The sequence below is a fragment of the Tenrec ecaudatus genome, chromosome 14 (assembly GCF_050624435.1).
Source record: "Tenrec ecaudatus isolate mTenEca1 chromosome 14, mTenEca1.hap1, whole genome shotgun sequence".
Lineage (NCBI taxonomy): Eukaryota > Metazoa > Chordata > Mammalia > Afrosoricida > Tenrecidae > Tenrec > Tenrec ecaudatus.
The window spans coordinates 15,764,807-15,781,918 of NC_134543.1; the positions used below are offsets into that span (position 1 = coordinate 15,764,807).

General features: G+C 44.5%; 1 non-coding gene across 1 annotated transcript; it reads left to right on the plus strand.

Annotated features, from left to right (window-relative positions):
• Nucleotides 1-4,898: 4,898 nt before the first annotated feature.
• On the plus strand, nucleotides 4,899-5,062 carry LOC142427206 (U1 spliceosomal RNA). Its single transcript, XR_012780017.1, has one exon. It is a non-coding gene; the product is annotated as a U1 spliceosomal RNA (small nuclear RNA).
• The last annotated feature ends 12,050 nt before the right edge of the window (nucleotides 5,063-17,112 follow it).

The window sequence follows — 17,112 nt, forward strand, 5'->3', positions numbered from 1 at the left end:
TCCCCTTTCCACCGCACCCTCCCTCCACCCTCCCGGTATTGCCACTCTCATCACTGGTCTTGAAGGGATTGTCTTCCCTGGATTCCCCGTGCTTCCAGTTCCTATCTGTACCAGTGTACATCCTCTGGTCTAACCAGATTTGTAAGGTAGGATTGGGATCTTGATAGTGGGTGGTGGGTGGAAGGAAACATTTAGGAACTAGAGAAAAGTTGTATGTTTCATCATTGCTACACTGAACCCTGACTGGCTCATCTCCTCCTTGTGACCCTTCCGTAAGGGGATGTCTAATTGGGGGATAGGCTTTGGGTCTCCAATCTGCACTCCCCCTCACTCACAGAGAGATGATTTTTTGTTCTGATGATGCCTGATCTCTGATACCTCTGGCATCTCATGATCGCACAGGCTGGCGTGCTTTGTCCATCTGGGCTTTGTTGCTTCTGAGCTAGATGGCTGCTTGTTTGCCTTCAGGCCTTCAAGACCCCAGATGATATATCTTTTGATAGCCGGGAAACATCAGCTTTCTTTGCCACATTTGACTATGCACCCATTTGTCTTCAGCAATCGTATCAGGAGGGTGAGCACACATGATATGATTTTTTGTTCTTCGATGCCTGATAACTGATCCCTTCAGCACCTCATGATAGGTAGCTGAAACATGAAATGTTAAAAATGGAATTGCTGTCACACAGAGAGAAGATAATGTGAAAGGTATGCATGGAATAATGACGTGTGATGATGGAGTTAGGGAATGGTGTGATGTACCCGCAAGTCAAGAAGCATTAAAGGTTGTCACCGTAGCCACAAGAAGTTAGGAGAGAGACAGGAAGAAATATCTTCTCATAGAGTTTCTGGAAGGATTTAACCCACTGCCATGCTGATTTTGATCTCGCTTCCAGAACTTGAGGAAAATCAATTCCTGTTATTTTAAGTGAGCAAAGAAAAGGATAAACGAGATCTAGGCCATTTTCCACCCTCAACACAGGGATCTGCTCTTTTGCTGATCATTTCAAACTCAATAATTTGCTCATTTACCCTTTCGGTTGTTCAGGTGAAAAACCATGAGTTAAGTCATTCTTGACTCCCGTCTATCTTTCATACTCCACTCCCCTGAGGACATCCTGTTGATCCTTCCCTTTGAACAACACAGAACTATTTGGCCATTTCCTGTTATTCCGACCCTTCCACCCAACAACTAGAATGACTCTTTGAAATTTCAGTCGGAAGTTCAAATCTACCAGTAGTTTCCTCCATCACTCTGAGCCCAAGCCACTGTTCTGTAAGCCTCAGGGAGCTCTGATCCTGAATTCTTCTTCTGATTCGTGATTCCTACTCTCTATATTCCCGTCACGGGGGCCTCGCTACTGTTCCCAAAACACTCAGGTAAGCTTTGTCCTCCATGCTCCTGCATGTGCTAGTGTCCCCGACTGGACTGCTCTCCCCTATATATGAGCATGGCTTACTCTTTCAATGTCTTTTAGGGCTTTTCTCTAAAAGCCTTAGTGTTTCAATCTCACTGCAATTCTCTAAGGCAAGCCTATTTAGAATATATTTAGCTCCCATTTCTATTCATCGCCCTCCATTGCTTTATTTTTCTACATATACCTCCTCTGGGAGGGGACAAGCTCTATGAAGGAGTGTGTGTGTGTGTGTGTGTGTGTGTGTGTGTGTGTGTGTTCACTTCCTAGCTCATACTAGGCTCCCAATGAATATTGGTTAAATGAATCAAAGCATACCTGTTTCTGGGAACATGTCTCTTCGGGTTTCTCTGCTCTGGTCTTCTTACTAGTGCAATGGCTCCTTTCTTCTCCCATCAGCAGTGAACAGCCCGATGGCACAGTTTCCCAATTGTTGCCAACTGGGCTTCTTGGATGTCAATTCTGCTGGCTGCTCCGATGAAGAATGGGATGGATAGTAGGGTACGTGGAGAGGACACCTCTAGACACAATTTGTCAAGTGTGTCTGGCTTTTGTTCAGAATTCTTCAAAGACTCATGCAAAGAACTTCTTCCACGGCTGGTCCTAACTCCATCCTCTCTCTACTGGATGCAAACCTAGCGCAAAGAGCCCGAGGGGTGGGGTGGGGTACAAAGCACCTGTCACTTTTGGCCCCCACTGTTTTGGGATCCCTGAGCCTCAAATGCATTTTGTTTTCCTGTCTGCAGGAACAAATGCTTCCATTTCCTTAAGTCCAGTAATAGAGTGCTTGAAGAAGCCGCCATTTGCTGTTGAGGAGTCTCATTCTGAGTTCAACGGAGGCATCACAACAGATGCACATCACCGGCACACTGAGGCGCTGAGTGAGCTGGGAAGAGACTAGGCTGGATGGACACAGGGTGCGAGTGGTGGGGTGCTACGGGGGCCCAATGAGGACCCTGTGCCATGGCTCCCAGGGTCCTAAAGCGATAACTTCTTTGGTTCAAGCCTTTTCCTAAGGGCATCTTAGTGTAGTGGAGAGAAAGAGCTAGTGTGTGTTCTTTCCCCTTTCTCTGTTCCTTGCAGCAAACATCAGAAGATGGCAGCAGAGATTGCTCTCTCCTCTCGCCTGGGCTTCTCCTGTCATACTCACCCAGGACAACACAAATGCTCACTAGTGAACGCGGGCTAAAGTCCTTCGCAAAAAAAACCATATGATTTCATTTGAGGAAGATGAATTCATAAACCGTACAACTGTATTCATCCATTCATTTCAGGGGAATATGATATAGGAGTTGTGCAAAAATAAAATCCCCAGTGGCAGGCACCACTCTTTATCTCTCCCATACGCGCAGATTGTCATGCTCGCAAGAGAGGGCATTGCAACTGAATCTGACAGCTGCTGCTTGGAGTCTAATGCTTTTCCAAGTAGCCTTGCTTAACCCATAACCGCTGTGTGGAGTTGGTCCAGGACTCCTACCGAGGCTTTTCTTCCTGGAAACCACGGAGTCCAAACTTCTGGCTGGCCTGAAAATCCTGATGGACATCGCTCGGGCATTCTTCTCCTACTGTCCCTCTGCCCCACTCCAGCCTTGTCTGGGATCCTGGTCCTGAGGCTACAGAAGCCCATTGTTGCCAGACTCTATCTGAACATATAAAAGGAATGTGCATGCACGGACACATGTGTGTGTGGGGGGGGGCGGGGCGTGGAACAGGGGAGGGTACGGAGCAGCGCCAGCTTAATCTTTTTAATCTTGGGCAAATTATTGACTGTGAAATTTTTTAGTTTATTCCCCCCACCATGCTTCCATCCTCACATCTAATTTTCAAAAGGCATTCAGATGATGCAAATCTGCGATGCATAAATTTATTTGAAGCCACATATTATTTTTAATAAATTATTTCCTAAAATGAATATTAGTATTGCAAATTGTATCAGGTCAGCTGTAAGAGAATACCTGGCTAATTTGCCTTACAAGTAGAAGGCTATTATGTCACATATCAAGAAGGGAAATCAGAAAATAAAAAGTAAAAATCCCTGCCATTGCGTCATTTCTGACACACAGCACCCCCCTTTAGGGTGGAGTGACAGTGCTCCTGTGGGTCTCTGACACGGTAAATGTTTCTCAAGATAGAAAGTCTTATCTTCCTTATGAGAAACAGCTGGTGGGTTTGAATGACTGATCTTGTGGCTGGCAGCCGCCCAGCCAGTCAGTAGCCCAGGACCCCACCAGGCTTCCTGGGAGGGAGAAAGGATTGGGTCATTCAGTGAGATGTGCTGCTTAGTTTTCTCCTCTTCTCATGTCTTTTCCTAACAAAGAAAGATGGTGGCTGCGGTTGTAAGCATCACTACTTTATAGTGTCATGTCCAAAGACGGACAAGAAGAAGACAGTTCTCCCCACATCTCTCCATCTCTCCAAGAGAGGCGAGGTTTTCCCTAAAGTCTTCCAGTAGACTTCCTGCCAAGTCCCATGGGCCACAACTCACATGACCACTCCTAAAGAAATCCCTGGAAATTCAGAACTGCTCTCTCTTGATGAATTTAGACCAAGTATCATCCTTGACTGGTGATTGAGTCCACCTTCCTTGAGCATCTGTCTGCTAGCATTTGAAGAACGTGTGGTTTCTTTTAGCAAGGAAGAAAGTGTGAAAGCCAATCAGACAGGAAGCCAGAATGCTATGCCAGCAGTATTCTAAATGTGCGCGGCTGGAGCAGTAGAGTCAACACAGAATGTTCCTGCAGGATAGGATATCCGGAAAATACTGCACTAAGGACCCCGACTCCTCAGGGAAGGAGATCCAGGTCAGCGGGAAGGTAAAGTAACCGACCGAGTAATGGAATGAGGGTGAAGGGAATATTGGATGAGAGTGAAATAAGGAAATCAGAAAAGCCTCACTGCCAAGTGGTCAAGTGCAGAGACAAAGACTATGGTCATTATTCTTATGAGCTGCTTTGGGATAGCTGTAATTATTAACCAATTCCTGTGTAGCTTGGCTTTCCCCACTCGGAACATCTTCCACAAATATGTGTCTTCATTGTAGCTCTTCGCTATCAAGTCAGTTCTGACTCATAGCAACTCTATAGGATAGAGTAGAATTGCTCTTGTTTCAGAGACTGTAAATCTTCATGCGAGTAGAAAGCCTCCTCTTTCATCTGTAGAGGGCCTGCTGGTTTTGAATTGCTGACCTTGAGGTTCCCAGGCCAATAGGTAATCCACCACACCACCAAGACTCCTTGCCTTCATTGTAGTTAACCTATACTTTGGTAGTTAGGTCTTCAAACATGAGAGGGGAATTGTGGGAAAGTTAGGGAAGGAGTGAACCTCAGCTACAGTTGAATAAATGCATCTATAAGACAGCATGTCTCATCTTTGGGGAAGAATGTGAATTCATCTCGAGCTGTGCAGAGAATGGTTGCTGACGAGAACCCAAGGCTGTGATGGTCTTTATTGAGAAGTAGATTATGGGTAAAGAGGTTGTGTGTAATACTTACCTGGCAGGGGAGATACCATGATCAGGAAGGTGGTTTTCCCAGGGTGAGGCTCAACCATTGCACTGAGGGTGTGCTGACCCCTGAGAGTTCCCCAAATGCAGGAAACTCGACTGCATAATTTGTGGTAGTGGGGGACTGTGTTCGCGTCCTCCCCTGAAAAAAACAAACAAAACCACAACAATAAAAAAAGAGGTTGTGTGTGGATGCTGAGAACACCAAGGAGTGTGCTGGGTGGTCTGTGGTCAACATGGCATCATCACGCCCCCTTAGCAGACATCTTCTCTGTGACAACAGAAGCTGGGAACTACGCCTCCACTCCTGCCTGGCTCAGGGTTTGAGTTCCCATTCCCCAGTTGGTGGAGCTCATTCAGGTTTTCAGATGCGAGGCCCCCTGCCTCTGGCAGCCCTTGTTAGGTCTGTGGGGACAGACGGGCTGTTCAGGAGGCTTTTCTTTTTTTCTCATCTTTGTCTGCTTCAATCATTGATTTTTGGACTTTGGATGGTGGTTTGGGTGAAGGTGTATGGACCAAATTTGTTTCCGAGTCCATGTTCATTAGCCATTTGTTTGGAGACGTTGATTGCAATCCCCTCAGTGGAATAGCACTCTTCCCACTTTGGTCCATTCTTCCATGTTTCCCCTTGCCCATCTCTTCAGTGCTTTCCTGCTTTCTGGACTTTGCTTTTGGAGAGCAGCAGCCCTTGGGCCTCAGAGGACTGATTGCTCTGAAGTGCAGGCTTCTTCTGGATGTTGGGGTTCCTGGTATCAGCCTATCTGTTTTTTCTCTTGATATGCGGGATGGTCCTGGGGTGGGTTCCCTTCCAGGTGTGAAAGGGTGTGTAAATACCACAGTCTTGAGGTCCAGCAGGCTTCTGAAGATGCCCCTCTTTGTTGATGCAGATTGGAATCTTTGATGAGAGCTACCCCGAGGCTGTAGGAAATTCTGGTGATTTCTCAGTGAATTCTTGAGAAAACCTACCCGCATGGGTTCTTCTGGCTGAGATCACTTATGGAAGATCCCCAGTCTTCCTCCCCCAGCTCTTCAGCTCTTCTAAGGCCCTACCTGGAAAACATTCCATTCTGGAAGGCGTAGTGGTGTTTGTGTATCTTGACCTAGTACTGGATGATTGAAAGATTCATGCAGTTACAATGATGCTAGCTATGAACATATCTAGCTTGTGTGTGTGTTTGTGCATGCAAAAATGGACAGAGTAGTTGTCACTTTCAATTATAAGACCAACATATTGCTACCATGAAAAAAGAGCAATGTACAAGTGTCAAGGAGAGAGTCCCTTCCCACCCCTTCTCTCAGCTTCCAACAGTTTCCCTGTTTTAGCCCCAAGCCCAAAACCAAACTCACCACCATGCAGTTGATGCCGACTCATAGTGACCCTATAGGACAGGGTAGAAACTGCCCCTCTAGTTTCTGAGACTGTGACTCCTTCCAGGAGTAGAAAGCCCTGTCTTTCACCTGTGGAGAGGACAGTGGTTTCAAACTGTTTACCGGACTGTTAGCAGCCGAAGGAGAAGTCACATGCCACCAAGACTCCTCTGCCCAGTCTCGGCCATGTGAAATGTGTACGTCGCTTCTGCAACATTCAAAACATTTTGTTTCTCATAGACTTCATTTTAACCACCTAAAAATTGGTATGACACGGCATGCCTTTTTCTAAAGTTTGCTTGTTTTAGATACAGTAATACCCATAGCTACCCTTCCAACTAAGTCTTTAAAGGTTGAATGTTCATTCTGTTGACTGATGGGGTCATCACTTATTTAATCTTATTTGCCAATGGTGGGCATGCAGAGGACTTCCAATGTTTCCTTCTTCCATATACTGCCACAGTTAATGTTCTTCTGCAGATATACTTGTATAGCTGCGTGGATGTTATAACAAGGAAGATACTTAGATGAAGATTTGCTAGGTCAAAGGGTTTTCACATATCACATTGTGATACACATTGCCTAGCTGCCTGGCGGAAATCTCAGTATGATTTGTAAAGACGATTGGTATCACATAAATAGCACAGGAATCAGACACCAGTACTCATCCTATTAAAACCAAGGAAGACGGCTTCCCATTTGATAATACCTAGTGTGCTATTAACTGACAGATTACCTCTTCAACTGTGGGCATATTTGGAAGAAGAGTAATTTGCAGTGATTACATTTGCAAAGGGCTATTTATAATTCCACTGAAGGCTGCAGAAACCCCAGGAGGAATAAGAATGGGCTTGGCTCTCTGCTAAACTTGCCAATTGTAGGTTTAGGGGCTTTTGCTAAGGGACCGCATTCTCAGTCATTTTCCAGGATGCACCATGGACTGATCATGTCTGCGTAAAAATAGATTTGCCTCCAAAAAAAAAAGAAAGGGAAAAAAATAGATTTGCCTCCAGCTTCTTGTTTTTAGACTCTCATACAACCATGCTTAGGGCCTTTCCTCCTCAGAGGGCCTTTGGACTGCTCAGCTGATTAATGTGGAGTTGATTTGAATATGGAAGCACCAAAATGTATTAGTAACACTTAGCAGAATTCAGCTCAGCTGTTCCTATAAACCTGTCTGAACTAACCAATCCCCTGGGAATGGAAGATGTGAGCCAATAATCTCATTAGTAGGAATATTTTCTCATTAGGTCTTTGCTGGCTCTTGGAGTGTGGCTAGTCCCAAAGTATTTGGATAGAAGATCCAGTTTCAATTTGATTTATTGGAAGCTGGCGGTTTCTGAATACTTATTCCAAGCTAGATAGTTCATATAAACTCACTCATAGCCAAGGAGTCAGTTTTGACTCATACCATAGTCTATAGCATGTGGTAGAGCAGCGCCTGTGGGCTTCCAGGGCTGTAACATTTTAAGGACGTAGAAAGCCTTATCTTTCTCCCATGGAAGAGCTGGTGGTTTCAAACTGCCGACCTTGCAGTTAGCAATCCAATGAAAGGCTAACCCACTATGCCACCAAGCTCCAACCATAGTTAAAGCTATTTATACTCACTCACTACCCTCAAGTTGATTCCAATGTATAGTGGCCCAAAGGACAGGGTAGAACTGTCTCAGCCGGTTTCTGAGACTATAACTCTTCATGGAAGCAGAAAGTCTTGTCTTTCTCCCACAGAGCAGACTGGTGGTTTCAAACTGCTAACCTTTTGGTTCACAGGCCAACAGGTAACCACGGTACTACCAGGGCTCTGAATTCATCCAACCACAACCATGTAAGGTAGTTGATCTTAATTTAATTTTTCCAAGAAGAAAATGCAGCCTGGGATGAGTAAGTAAATTGGGTTAATGCCATCTAACTGGTCGTTGGCACAATAGGCTCTATTATTAGTTCCACGCCTTCCTTCACCCTCCCCAGTTCCCTCTGTCCCTTTTGGACTCTTATGTGACTTATTGGGAAGAGATGGACTAGACACATGAATAATGACATGGGGGAGGCTTGTGGTTTCCATTTTCCTCTGACTCTGTGGTTTCAGTGAAGCACTGTCTTTCCAGGGTAAATTATTTCCTGTTTAAAAAAGATCTCCTGCAACCAGTTGGTTAGAGGCCATCAACATATGCACTCCTATCTTAATGATATAAATCAAGATTTCTCACTCTAGGCACGCCTGACATTTTAGACTGGATGATTCTTCATTGTGGGGAGCTGTGCTGCCCATTGTAGGAGGCTCTGCGACATCTTTGACCTCTACCACTAGATGACAATTGCACTCTCCTTCCTACCTAGCCATGTCAATCAAAATTGTCTCCAGACATTGCCCTCTGCCGGACAAAACTGCCTCTATTTGAGAAGCATTGATTTAAAGTAGAGATAGGTCAGGAAACAAAAATAGAGAGAAGAGCCAGAAGTAAAATCTATAAAGAATCGCCGCAAGGTTCCTAATAGCCAGTACATATGTCTAAACAGATTGGCGAGTAGAGGAGGATTTTCAGTGTGATATGTCGAAAAATAGGCTGACATGCACTTGTTGAACATCCATAAGGAAGATGCATCTGCAGTTAGCAAAAAAAAAAATGCAGTAAGTGTTATCCTTATGGGGATGCTGGATAGGTGTAACAAGCTCAGCTTCTTCAAGCCTGCATCACCTCCTCTCACAGAAGGGAAATGAGGTAAGCAATCTCCATATGTAATTATCAGCTATTCAGAAACACTCCCATAAGGTAGCTGCCAGATTAAACTTTAGGTCCACAGGTCTCCTTGTCCATTCTCATGAGACGGGAACCATTGGCGCTGTAGGCTGCGTGTTTTTGATGATTTCATGCCAGGCTTGCTTATTCCTTTCCTAGCTTCCTAAGGGAACCTAAGCCCGTGTCGTGGTGGTTCTTAGGATGTGTCTCAGCTTCTCAGTGCAGCTGTAACAAACACTTCAAATGGGTGGATTTATCCAGCAGAAATTTATTTTCTGGAAATGTAGGAGGCCCCACGTCCAGATTCAAGGCCATGTTTCTAAGGGAATGCCTGTGTTTCCTTCAACTCTGGTTCCTTGGCTCTTTAGTGATTGCCACAAGACGTCAGCCGTCCTCCATCTGTGTCTTTTACTTCTGTATCGGGAGTCCTGGTGGTGGAGTGGGTTATGTCACAGTGTGAACCCAACAGCCCCTCTGCAGAAGAAAGGTGATGCTTTCTGCTTCCAGCATGATTTACATCCTTGGAAACCCACAGAGGCAGTTCTACTGTCTACAAAGTCACTATGAGTCAGAATGGACTAGATGGTGTGATTGAGGCTTTTGTTTGTTTACCTCTGTGCCCAATCTGCTCTTTTTGAATATGAAAAGTGATTGGCTTAAAACATATCACCCTTCAGTGATATGGTTGATAAGACTTATCCCAGTAGGTTCATCCTAGACCTGCAGCTCTTGACCCCCAAGTAAGTGAGTTGGTGCAGCCAAGATTAGCAGAAACACCCAGCTGGCTGAACACAGCACCTGCGTGAGCAAGAAGATACTTGCTTCTCACTGATCATTTGTACTTTCCTTGTGGAACATCGTTGTGGTTTCAAATATTTGGTGAGGCATGTAGGATACGAAATCTCTGTCTAAGTGGATCTTCATTTAGGAAAAGACTGGTTGAGTCTCCATGAATGTGAAAGTTGAATCTAACTACCATCCCTGGATCTGGAAAGAGAAGATAAAGGAGTTAAATCCTTCTATCTATCTATCTATCTATCTATCTATCTATCTATCTATCTATCTATCTATCTATCTATCATCTATCTACCACATACACTCGTGTATAAGCCGAGTTTTCCTGCACATTTTAAATGCAGATTTTGTGGTAAAATTAGGTGCCTTGGCTGGTATTCGGGGTGGCTTATACTGAAGTATATATGGTACCTATCTATGATACTATCATCTATCTATATTGAAATATATATATATATTCAATATACCAGTATATATATTGCAAAAGCAATTCTAAGGTAGGTCAGAGATAAAGGTGGCAGAAGATGGATAGAATGAACTATGTGAGGGAGATTGGAGATGGAGAAAGCAAGCACTAAATGGAGGTTGACAGGAAAAGGGTCCACAGGCAATGCACTCCAAGAAGTATGGTGGCCAAGGAAGCTCTCAGTTGTGGTGTGTAAGAGTTCACTTTCAGTTGTGGATGTGGGGATATCAATATCATCATTCTGAGATAACTCAAATATCAAGTAAATTCAGCAACACACATATTTTCACTGTGTCCCACCCATTATAATTTATATTCCTCTAAGTTAATAGATGGATCATGAAACTAAGTAAAATCAGCACACCTCACACCCTCATCTTCCTGCTTCCTCTCTCCAGGCACCGGAACCACTTTCCATTTCGTTGCTCTCCTACTGTGCTCAGTTACCTCATGGAGTCACTGGAGGGTGGTAGTGGTTAACCTCGTCCACTGCTGACCAAAAGGTCAGAGGGAAATGCAAGTCCACCCAAAAGCGCTTCGGAAGAAAGACCTGGCAATTTCCTTGTGAAAATGCCATGAAGCACAGCTCTCCCATGACCAGATAGCCCATTGCCATGACGTCACAATTGACTCATTCAAACTCACTGCCTTTGGGGTGATTGTGACTCAGTGCAATCCCATAGGGTAGAGTAAAACTGGCCCTGTTGGATTTGGAGACTGTCACTCTTTATGGGAGCTGGACCTTCATTTTTATGCTGAGAAACTGCTAGAGGTTTCCAACTGCTGACCTTTTAGTTTGCAGCCCCGATGTGTGACCACCATGCCACCAGGGCTCCTATATAGAGTTCCCAAGACTGCAAATCTTTACAGACCCAGATAGCCTCATCTTCTTCCTAAAGAGTGACTGGTGGATTTGAACCACCCACCTTGCGATCAGCCTTCCAATGCTTACCAACAGCACCATCTGGAGTAGCCATATGTTGGGACTGACTTGATGATCATTGGTTTATATTTTCTACATAGCTCTCTCTTGCCATATCACTGGGACATTCCATGGGACAGAGATCATGGCAGTGTGACTTGTCCCTATATACCTCCTGAGTAGCACAATGTCTAGTACCTTATAGATTAACCTAAGTATCTGGTGAGTGGAGATATACACACACACACACACACACACACACACACACACATATAGAAGTTAATGAGAGGGAAGTGGCCACGGCCGATGAGTTGTTAGATGTACAGAAAAGAGAACATCTAAAGAAGGGGAAATTGAAGTGGAGGTAATGACGTAAATAAGACTTACTGAACATAAATGCAGAGCAAGGGGTCCTAAAGACCAGTGGATTCCCTATGAACTCACAGAAGACTGCCCACTGAAAGATAGGGACTTGAACTGTTTCTATCCATAAGCTTCATTAGGGAATGACCCCAGAGGGCTGGAGAGTCAGCAGGAGGGTTTTTTTGGGCTCCAATGTACTCACTGCATGGAAGCCATGCCGACTCAGAGTGACCCTATAGGACCGGGTAGAACTGCCCCCGTGGTTTCCGAGACGGTTTCTCTTTATGGGACTAGAAAGCTCCATCTTTCTACCTCAGAGCAGCAGGTAGTTTCAAACTGCTGTCCTTTCAGTTAGCAGCCCAATGTGTGACCATTATACCCCTGGGGCTCCCGGACTCCCCTACAGGGACATCATGATATTTTGTACCTGGCAAGGGCTTGGGCTTTGGACCAGGTGATTGTCTCCTTCCCTCCAGCGGCAGGATTCTTTACCCATGGCATCATAATCTCGACAGGGAGCGGCAAGGCAGAGGTTCACTCCGAGCCGAAACCTGGTTTGTGATGCAGTGAGGGAAAGCAGGCTAGAAGGGTGACACCCTTGAACCAAGGGTGGATGCTCTCTGGGCAGATGCGGTCTTTCCCTTTGTATGGTTTTCTTGGATGAATAAACTGACCAGGACTTAGTGATTTTCTTTGTAAAATTAAAGGCAACTCAGTGCATGCTAAATGGTCGGAATGCATTTGTAGCTTAAATATGTGATATTTAACTATGATGAATTACCCAGGCTAACGAAAGGTTGACAAACCTCAGCCGTGCGTCACATGCTCTGAAATGAAATAGAAATCAATGAAGCAGCTAAATGCCCCTTAAATGGCAATCCACTTTTCAGTCTGAGCCCCCTTCTTATCCTTTCATGGAAATAAATGGACGGATTCTTCATTATAGATTCATTTTCTGAATCCATTTTGCTCATTAGGCAGAAATAAGGGGTAGGTGAGGGTTTATTAGGGAGTAAGCATATCTGATAAGCATTAAATTACTTCTGATGGCTTTATGTATTTAATAGTGTTAGCAAATTAGCTTGGTCTTTGATCTAATGGAGCTGCTGCTGATGAAGACGATGATTTTAACCCTGTGCTAAACAGAATACTGACCTGTGGAGCCAAGCGACTAAGAAGTTAGCTCTGTTGCTTTCCCTTGTCCTTAAAAACATATCTACTACTAATGGTTTCACTTACCGTCCCCATGTTAATGACCCCTCAATCCTGATTTCCAGTCTGTCCTTCTGAATGTCTGTCTTGGCCTCTGAAAGCTACCTAAACAACGATTGAGGAGCCCTCCCCCACCCCCAATAGTCAGCTTTGTTCCCCTGAATTTCCCACCATTCTCTTCAGAACCTGGATTCAAAATCTTACTGTTATTTGACTTAGCAAGCACCTTGGGAAACATCTCCTCCCGTGTTATTGTTGCTGTTGTTTCTTTCAGCTCAACACTTTGACTCCCCTTGAAGCTACTTAGAAGAGTGTCAGAGTCTGTTTCGTGTCAACTTGGCTGGACAAGCGTTCTCAGTAGTTGGGCAGTTGAAACCTCACCATGATGTGATATAACAGAATGTCACCAACTCCACCATGGTACCTGCTGTGAGCAGCCAAGCAGTGGTGGGGCGATTAGGATGAAGTGGTGACCCTTACTCAGATTATATCCCTGATGATTGTTTCCTCAGGCACATGGCCTATTTGATATATAACTGGACACCGTGTAGAGCATGGAGGGATGTGGGTGCTGCCCCTCTCTATATATATACTTTATACTGTTTTTAGCACTTTGAATATAGGAAGTACCCTCCCACATTCATTTATCTTTAGAGTTTGCACCATATTTTGAGTGATTTGGATATGGGAGACCTAAGCCCAAGTATTGCCTTCTTCATATCTTGTGTGGAGATTAGTTTTAGAAGTCAGAGGTAAGATGGATCAGGGTTCTGGCCGGAAACAGCTCTGATGAGCCTTCCTAAAGGAGGGAATACGTACAGGGGGGAGGAAGTAGGAACTATTAAGAATACTGAGGTACCCAAAGTGAAGTCATAGCTCTCTGAGGGGTCCCCGGTCAGAAGGAATAATCTGAGAAAGTGGGTTTTGTGGAACTCAGCTACTCTCCTAAGCTGTCATTGAAGTGGTACCATCAGAATCTTACTGTGGGGGAAAAAGGCAAGAGGAATCTATGCATCAGTCCTTCTTGTCTACTGCCTTCCGATTTCTTGTGTCTATCTGGTGTCCTTGAGGATAGAAGTCATACACTAAGGATTGTGGGGCTTAATTCACTCAATTGATACTCCCCCACCTCCCAGCTAACCATATGTTAAAATGGATATACTATGATAAGACCAGTCAGATTCTCGGTAGTGTCTGGATCTTGGCAGCGGAGTAATGTGTAAGGTCTTTGATTGCTGTCACCTGTAGGAGGTGCCTCGTGGTTCTGCTCGTCTGTTTGTCTTGGGTGTTTGGGATAGATGGTATGTTACAGTAGTACTTTCCTCTGTATCATATCGCTGAGAGTCTCATGAATTGATAGTGTGACAAGTACATTTTTGAACTGAAGACTGGGACTCTTCCCATGAGCATGAGCATATGTGGAGTAAGACCAGGAGATGGTATCTGGAGTCATGACTATGACTAGAGCAGAAACAAAGGAGGGGCATTTGTGTGGTCCTCCGTGAAAGCGTTGTTCATAATGGACCTCTTCTGACATCTGTGCCTTTGAGGAATCCTGGAGATGCTTTTGTCTAGTGACTTTTTAAAAAAGGAAATTAATAAATAGAATATGCCCATTAATTTGCTTTTGTCTGTGTCTGATTTTGTGCTATGCTGGCAGCGTTGAGTAGCCATAACAGAGACCATACGGTGTTTGAAGGTCTAAGATATCCACTACCCGACCCCTTTGCTATGGTTAAGTGTGTGATTACTAACTAAATGTTCGTGGTTGGGGCCCACTCTGACGTGCCTCCAAAAGAAGGTCCAGGAACCTGCTCCCCAAAATCGTGGCCATAAAAATCCTATGTTTTTTGTGCATATTATTATCTTCACAGGTTTATCTAGATAAAACAGGTGGAATAAACAATCTGGAGGAGAAAACAACAGGAGTGATGATTCTGGGGGCACATGAGAGAGGGGGAAGTGGGGGAAAGGAAGTGGGGTTAACAAACCCAGGGACAAGGGAACAACAAGTGATCTAAAATTGATTGCAAAGACAGTTTAGGAGGCCTGGTAGGGCTTGATCAAGGGCAATGTAACCAAGAAGAATTACTGAAACCTAAAGGCTGAAAATGATAGTGGGACAACAGGAAAGTTAAAAGAAATCGAGAAAAGAACCAGGAGGAAAAGGACATTTATAGAGGTGTAAATACACATATGTACATATACATGTAAATATACTTATATATGACAATGGGGAAATAGATCTATGTGCATATATTTATAGGTTTAGTATTAAGGTAGCAGATGGCCTCTACTCAAGCACTTCCTCAATGAAAGAAAACTTTGTTCGATTAAACTGACATTCCATGAAGCTCACCTTCCAGACATGATTGCTGAAGACAAAGTGAGTACAAAAGCAAGTGTGGTGAAGAAAGCTGATGGTGCCCGGGTATCAAAAGATATAGCATCTGGAGTATTAGAGGCTTGAAGATAAACAAGCGACCATCTAGCTGAGAAGCAACAAAGTCCACATGGAAGAAGCACACTAGCCTGTGTGCTTGTGTGATCATGAGGTGTCAATGGGATGAGGTATCAGGCATCAAAGACCCAGAACAGAAAAGTCATATCGATGTGAATGAGAGGTAGTGTGGAGTGGAGACCCAAAGCTGATCTGTAGACAATAGGACATCCCCTTACAGAAGGGTCACAAGGAAGAGACTAGCCAGTCAGAGTGCAGCACTGAGGAAACATACAGCTTTCGTCTAGTTCTTTCATGTTTCCTCCCCACCATTATCATGACCCCAATCCTGCCTTACAAGTGTGGCTAGACCACACCATGTTCAGGGGTATGAGTAAGAGCTGGAAACACTCTGAATCCAGGACAAATAAATCCATCAGGACCAATAATGAGACTAGTGATACCTGGAGGGGAAGCAGATGCGGGGGGGGGGGGGGGGAGAAAGGGAAAACTGATCACAATGATTTACATATAACACCCTCCCAGAGAAACAGACAATAGAAAAGTGGGTGAAGGGAGGCATCGGTGAGTGTAAGACATGAAAAAATAATAATTTATAAATTATCAAGGGTTTGTGAGGGAGGGAGCTTGGGGGAGGGAGGGAAACAAATGAAGAGCTGATGCCAAGGGTTCAAGCAGAAAGAAAATGTTTTGAAAAGGATGATGGCAACAGATGTACAAATGTGCTTGACACAATGGATGCATGTATGGATTATAAGAGCTGAGTGTTTCCCCAGTAAAATGGTTAATGAAAACACAACAAAATCCTCTGGTGTCAAGTTCTGTTCGGCAAACGTGGGGTTCCTATGAGTTGGAACCAACTCAATGGCAGCGAGTTTCCATTTAGGTTTTGGTTCGTTACTGAAGAAGCGTGCTAAGCCCTGTTCACATCCATTACAACCACATTGGTGTCTGGGATCTTTTGCCCATTTAAGGTTGGGCATGCTTCACTAGCGTGAGTTATAGGACACAGCGTTTCTCTTATGTTCCCAGGGACGTATCAGATCATCGCCTTCCTAAAGACAAAGTTAGGAAGGGAGCTTGTTCATCGTCCACGGACTGCTGGTACCTATGCCCTATATCCGATCACCACTCCTCTGTGGTTAGTAATACTGTTGCCTTGTGCTGCTGGAAATGATGCCACTGGCATTTCAAATAACCAGTGAGGGAACCATGGTGGACAGGCTTCAGCACAGCTTCCAGAGGACAGACTAGGAAGAAAGGCCTGGCAGTCTGCTTCTGAAAATGAGTCAAGGGAACCTCATGGACCTGAAGAGCATCCTCTGCCTCACTTGCTTTGGTCATGTTGTCAGGAGGGAGCCAAGGCTGGAAGGGGCATCACGTTTGGGGAACTAGGAGGTCAGTGAGGGAGGCAGCTCTTTGTGAAATTAATGGGGGCAAAAGCTCCACCGATAGGCTCCAACGTGATGGTGAAGAATTGGGTCACATTTCACTGGGTTACATACATAGAGCTGCCTGAATTGGAGTTGAGGTTATCAAATTCTTGTCCGTACTGAGATCACGTTTGTTGGGGTTTACCGTTGACAGCATAACACATCTGAAGCCATGCTCTACTGTTGAGTAGCTGTGGGAACTTGGGCAGGTCACGTACCCTCTGTACATCTCTCGGTCTCTCTCAATTTTTAAATTTGTGAATATAAAAGCTAAGCGTACCTCACTGTCTCACTATTAAGATTCCTAAGGTTAATTGAATGGTAAAATATTATACACCACACAAAAGCAGACACAGGTTAGTTATCAGTAAATGCTATTTATTATATTGTTTGAATAATTTAAATTGTTTTACATGTTCTCAGGTCTCTCGTTTTAC